This window comes from Micropterus salmoides, unplaced genomic scaffold (assembly GCF_014851395.1).
Source record: "Micropterus salmoides isolate LMB-PRFRI ecotype aquatic unplaced genomic scaffold, ASM1485139v1 Ms_hic_scaffold_2, whole genome shotgun sequence".
NCBI lineage: Eukaryota > Metazoa > Chordata > Actinopteri > Centrarchiformes > Centrarchidae > Micropterus > Micropterus salmoides.
Window position 1 is genome coordinate 6,773,771 of NW_024041150.1, and position 6,329 is coordinate 6,780,099.

Consider the following 6,329-nt stretch of genomic DNA (forward strand, 5'->3'; position numbering starts at 1 on the left):
GCACCAGTAAGATGAGCAACAAAACTAAAATTCGAATCACTGCCATGTACAGGATATATACAGTATTTCACCAAAGTGAGTCCACCTCTCACATTTTTGTAAATGTCTGATGTGACAACACTGAAGAAATGACACTTTGCTCCAGTGTAAAGTAGTGAGTGTACAGCTTGTACAACAGTGTAAATTTGCTGTCCCCTCAAAATAACACATCACACAGCCATTAATGTCTAAACTGCTGGCAACAAAAGTGAGGACAACCCTAAGTGAAAATGTCCACATTGGACCCAAAGTGTCAATATTTTGTGTGGTCACCATTATTTTCCAGCACTGCCTGAACCCTCTTGGGCCTGGAGTTCAGCAGAGCTTCACAGGTTGCCACTGGAGTCCTCTTCCACTCCTCCATGACGACATCGCCGAGCTGGTCACAAAGTGTCATTTCTTCAGTGTTGTCACATGAAAAGATATAATCAAATATTTACAAATATGTGAGGGCTGTACTCACTTTTGGGAGATACTGTACACTTAAATGTGACAAAAGGGCCACATCAGAAACTGATTGTTACTTTTGATTTTGCCCCCCCTTTGTTCAGGGACACATTACACTTCCTTGTTGGTGTTAATCTGACTGCAGACATATATGTCTGCTATATAAAGAATTTGTATTTATAAAATACACATTAGATAATAAAAAATAACTGAAATGAAACATTGTCTCCTTTGAATTGCGGTGTTACGGTTCAAACACCAAACATAACAATAGACGTAACACCAGGAGAAGAGCTTACTGCATGCAAGTTTATTTGAATACGAATAAATGAATAAAAAACGATACCAAACACCACAAAAAACTGGATGCAGCAGAGAGAGAGTTGAACACTCGACTACCAATATAGACACAGCCCACAAGTCAGCACAAGGGCCAGCCAATCAGATGATCAAAGGGAAACACAAAATAAAACAGGATGTAACAGCAGGTCTGATGGAGTCTATCCGCTCTCTGAACTTGATTTGAATATCAGCATAAATGTTTATTCTACAATAATATAAACTGTCACGATATGAGAAAACACAGTCATTTCCATAATCTTAATCCCTAATAATGACACTAAGGTTTAGAGTTAGTATGTTTATGTGTGTTACTTTCATGTCAAAAGAAAAACTAAAATAAACAATTTATTAAAATGTTCAGGTGTTCAGGATGGTGTCTCAGTTTACCTCAGTGAAGCTTCCGTTAAATTCAAACTTTCCACAGGTTTTATCTTCTTGTTTCTGTGTTACAAACTATTATCTGTTAAACTGAGAGAAAAGTCTGGTGTTGGTGGTAAGAAGCTTCAGAGAGCGAACTGCTTATTCACATGAACTTCAAAAATGAATCAGGAATATAATGTAAAGATTAACTGTAGTTCTCCACCTCTCCACAACATCTGAACTAAACAAAGTCCAGGTCCAGATGGAGGAGGTGTCTGAGTGTGCAGCAGAAGGAGTGGAGGAGTCTCAGTGTGTCTGCAGAGACTGTGTAGAAGGACAGAGCAGCAGCAGAGCAGTCCAGATCCACTGATGATCCTCTGTCACATTCAGAGGAACACACAGGGATGATGGTGGACTTGACTTTGCGTCTGACAGTGGAGCTGATCTCAGAGCAGTTCAGACTGCAGCACTGTTGGGATTCCTCTGTCAGTCACTGCTGGATGAAGCTCTCCTCTCCACTCTACCTCCCAGTAACATGGCCCAGTCAGAGCCTCTCCACACACAAGCTGATGCTGCTGCTTCAACCTCTCTGGATCATCAGGACACAGCTGATCCTCTCTCAACACCTCCACCTTTCTGACCCCTCACACTCCGACAGAGATCACTTCCATCTGATGAGAGAAGAAGACAGAGAGCAGAAGTCATAAATCAGAGTTTACAGAGACTCCCTTCATCAGCTGTCAGTTTGATGAATGAGGACCACTGTCTCTATACATCTTGTGATGCTGTCAGCTGGAATCCAGCTTTATTTCCTGGAGACATGAACACAACAACAACAACAACAGTTGTCTTCACATCAACTCAAACACATGATCACTGCCTGTTCTGTGTCTTTCTGTCCAATCCTGAAGCCTGTCATCATTCTCCTCTCACAGCTTCACTGAGGAAAGCAGCCGCTGAGGAGGTTGGAGGTTTACAGGAAATACTGGATCTCTGCTTTGATACTAACTGTGTTTAGTACAATACTGCTGAAACCAGCATGGACTGACTCCAACCCTCTACTGACCTCAGAGTCTCCAGGCTGCAGTGTGGACTCTCCACAAGATCAGACAGCAGCTTCACGTTTGAATCCCTCAGGTTGTTGTTATTTAGCACCAGTTCTCTCAGATGGGAGGGGTTGGACTTCAGAGCTGAGGCCAGAGAAGCACAGCTGATCTCTGACAACCTGCAGCCCCTCAATCTGAATAAAGAATAAATGATGTAACTTTATTAAACACTGAATGATTTGAAGCAGGAACATTGTCTTCTAATCTGTTCAGAGTTGAAGGTTTATAATGTATAATATCAGCCTCATGTCTGCACTTTAGTGTCACCACAACTTTCACATCATTTTAATCTCAGCACAGAAGGAAAAAATGGTGTCATTTACTTTAACGACTAACAGCGGACATTTTCTACAGTTTCTTTAAGAAACACAAGTCTTTGTGACTGCAGACTAAATTTAGTAAAAGAAACGTGAAAATATGAACAAAAAAATTTACAACATTATGGATGGAAGTTATGTATGAACAGAAATTAGGTTCAATTGTTAATTAAACATATCAGATCTACAATAGTAACAGTCAGTGAACTGACCTCAGAGTCTCCAGTCTGCAGTGTGGACTCTCCAGAAAACCACACAGCAGCTTCACTCCTGAATCCTGCAGCTTGTTGTCACCCAGGTCCAGCTCTCTCAGATGGGAGGGGTTGGACTTCAGAGCTGTGGCCAGAGAAGCACAGCTGATCTCTGACAACCTGCAGCCCCTCAATCTGAATAAAGAATAAATGATGGAGATAAAAATCCATTTCTAATCCAATCAGATGTGTTCAGGTTTTAAATGTGGAGCTCAACATTACTATGTCCTAATCAATGAGCTTTTCCCTAAAATGAGTAGAGGGACTTTGTCATTGTGTTATTGTGGATCATCATAATGTCAGCCTTCTACAGACATCATCCAAATATCAGCACAACATTCATACACCTATTCATGTCAACACAGATCAGTAACAGTGGGCCAAAATACCTGCTGACGAGTGCAGAAGTCTCACTGAGAGTTACTGAAATCGACTGATTGCAGTGACTACCTCAAAAGGTTGTGCAACAAAATATTAAGTTCAGGGTTCCATCATTTTTGTCCAGGCCAGCTTCATTAGTTTGTTTTTTAAAATGATTCTGTTGAACCACAACTCAAAAGCAACGTCTTAATTTCATTAGTTGAATTTCAGTACTGTTACGACCCAGGGTCGTGTGTTTGGGTTGGGTTGTGTGTTCTCCCTCTCAGGTAGTGGCCCTTCCCCACATGCCTCGGCTGCATGAGTGAGTGGCAGCAGGTGTGCCTGATCACCACTCAGTGCCTGGAGCACAAGAAGGCTTGGTTTTTTCACAACAGTTGGTCTGTTTCCCTTTGTACCTGTTGCGACCACACTACAGACCAACACCCGTGAGCAGACCACTGCCAGCCCGTCAGCCCAGTGGACAGAGGCAGCCCATTCAGTAGTGAGATGATGCTTTATGAAGCATTGAAGCTTTCCATCCAGTGGGTTCACTCATGGGCCGAAGCTTCACGGTGCTTCCTTTGCTCTAGTGTGCCATCAAGTGGACAATAAATGTAAAACAGGCAGAGTCATTATAACGGCAACACAGCTTTGATGTGTGAAGCTTTGAATTGAATAAATTAATGAATGATGTTTGATGCCAATACATGACTGATTGGCTTTTTAATAAGGTGTCTGTCTTTATGATACAATGACAGGGTCAGAAGGAAAGTGGAAACAAGGGAGAGGGTTATGATAACTTGGTTTGTGACTTTAGATAATAGAGAACATTTTATTCATCTTCATTTAAAAATAACCCTTCCACAGTGCTTCAGGCGGTTTCTTTTTTGGAGATGATTTTACCTGCTTTAGAAAATTATTATTAGGGTAATATGGGGTAAGAGTTTAATTCTTACCAAAGCCATAAAATGTCAACACTTTCTTTTCCTCTGTTTCATCACAATTTTTAAAGTTATTTGATCAAAATAAATTCTGACATAAGTTGATAAACTTTTTTAGTCATTTGAAATGAGCTGTAGATAAAATCTAATTGTGTTCAAGTTCAAAAGTCCACAAAATGTTGAAGAGGGTCCGTTGCATTTTGCTGCTCCTTTCGGATCGCACGCCAAACCCGCAAAACGTCTCCTGAATCAGTCACGTACGGCCGGCTCGCGAGGCTTCGAACGTCACCACAGTCGTCATCAACACAAGCCTCGATACGCGCTTCACAAAAATCATCCTGTATTACTCGACACACGCTTCGAAGCCTCGATACGGACGGACACATCACTACCATTCAGCCAGTGGGTTGAACACCAGCGTAGAGCTTCCGTGACTCCAGAACAGCGTCTGGTCACCTCCTCAGTGGAGAGAGGACTTTTCAGCGGTTCATTTAATTTAAAATCTTGCTCCCTCAGTTACTTACCCAGTGTTATTGTTGCCTTACCTTGTTGGCTCGCTGTCTCCTTTTGAGAGAGTAGTTTTGAGTTGGTTTTTCTTTGTTGAATATTGAATAAATACACCTTAGTTTGCACATAACCCTGACTTCCTCTTTTGCCCCGGTTTTTATTTCAAATATTCTTACTCCTCCTCCCCCTGGACTTACCATCCGGAGGAACGTAACAAGTACATTTTTATTCATTATTACTTTAATCAGTTTCAAGTTATTTTGGGAACCATTGTGTGTTTTTCTTTCTTTAACAGAAGGGTACCAAACAGGGTACCAACAGTTTTGTCCACGTCTGTAGCTGAAATGAAGAATGCTGCTGCTGTATTTTAACCTCATCGTCTTTTCAAGTGCAAATCAGCAAACACATCACTGCTGGGTCAGATTGGGAGCTTACAGTCGTGTCTCTTTGTCTATAGTTTATCAATCTTTATATTTTTCTACTTCACTTGCTGGCCCCTGTGTTTTGTCCCTGTCAGATTAAAGATGAACAAATATATTTTAAATGTAATGTAGGCTACAGCCAAATACAGATTCCACCACTTGATCCTCCCTCAGAACATGGAAGTTTAGTAAATGATTAATAAAATGTTATTGTGTTAACTCCTCTTTTCACCGCTCAGACTCAAGCGGTTTCTTTTTAAGATAAATTTGCAGATTCTGCAGATAGATGCATTAATAATTCTTTTTTGATCAGACAGCTGCAGCTGATTCAGAACGCTGCTGCTCGAGTCCTCATTAAGACCAACAAAGTGGATCACATCAGTCCAGTTCTGAGGTCTTTACACTGACTTCCTGTCAGAGAGCTGATTTTAAAATCCTGCTGTTGGTTTTATAAAACACTGAACGGTTTGGGGCCAAAATACAGGGCCCTGTCATTTTAATTTCATTACTACGCCCAGCCCCTTGAGATTGGACCCCTAATGACACATATCAGATTTACAATAGTAACAGAGTCAGTGAACTGACCTCAGAGTCTCCAGTCTGCAGTGTGGACTCTCCAGAAAACCACACAGCAGCTTCACTCCTGAATCCTGCAGCTTGTTGTCACCCAGGTCCAGCTCTCTCAGATGGGAGGGGTTTGACTTCAGAGCTGAGGCCAGAGAAGCACAGCTGATCTCTGACAAACTGCATCTCCACAATCTGAATAAAGAATAAATGATGTATCTTCAGACAGTTCCTTTTCACAGCACTAAACAGATCAGACAACAGCTCACAGTGACGACACACAAAGACAACAGTACACTCAGGCCAGTTCATTAAGGCCCATTGTAGAGATGGTGTAGCTTCTGGATCATCAGATGCATTTGGATGGTGTTAAAAGAAGAGCTCAAGTCCACAAAGATGTTCCTGCTGTGAGCGTTCCATTATCCAAGGCTGCTCTTATCTCGCCACAGGGCAGCTGAAAAGGAGGACTGTGGCCCCAGAGGAACTCATCACTGACTCGTCGTCATCCACTTATCCTGTGTACCAGCCAACATCGGGCAAAAGGCGGGGTCCACCATGGACAGGTCAGCAGCCCAACGTAGGGCCACACATATACAAACAAGCACTCACACCTAAGGACAATTTAGAATCACCAGTTAATCTAGCCTGCATGTGATTGGACGGTGGGATGAAG

General features: G+C 42.0%; 1 long non-coding RNA gene across 1 annotated transcript; it reads right to left on the minus strand.

Moving 5' to 3' along the window:
- Positions 1–774: 774 nt before the first annotated feature.
- Positions 775–5,728, minus strand: LOC119911426. The gene is made up of 3 exons (XR_005445852.1): positions 5,678–5,728; positions 2,255–2,428; positions 775–1,859 (listed from the first exon to the last, which is right to left on the minus strand). It is a non-coding gene; the product is annotated as an uncharacterized LOC119911426 (long non-coding RNA).
- Between the last annotated feature and the right edge of the window lie 601 nt (positions 5,729–6,329).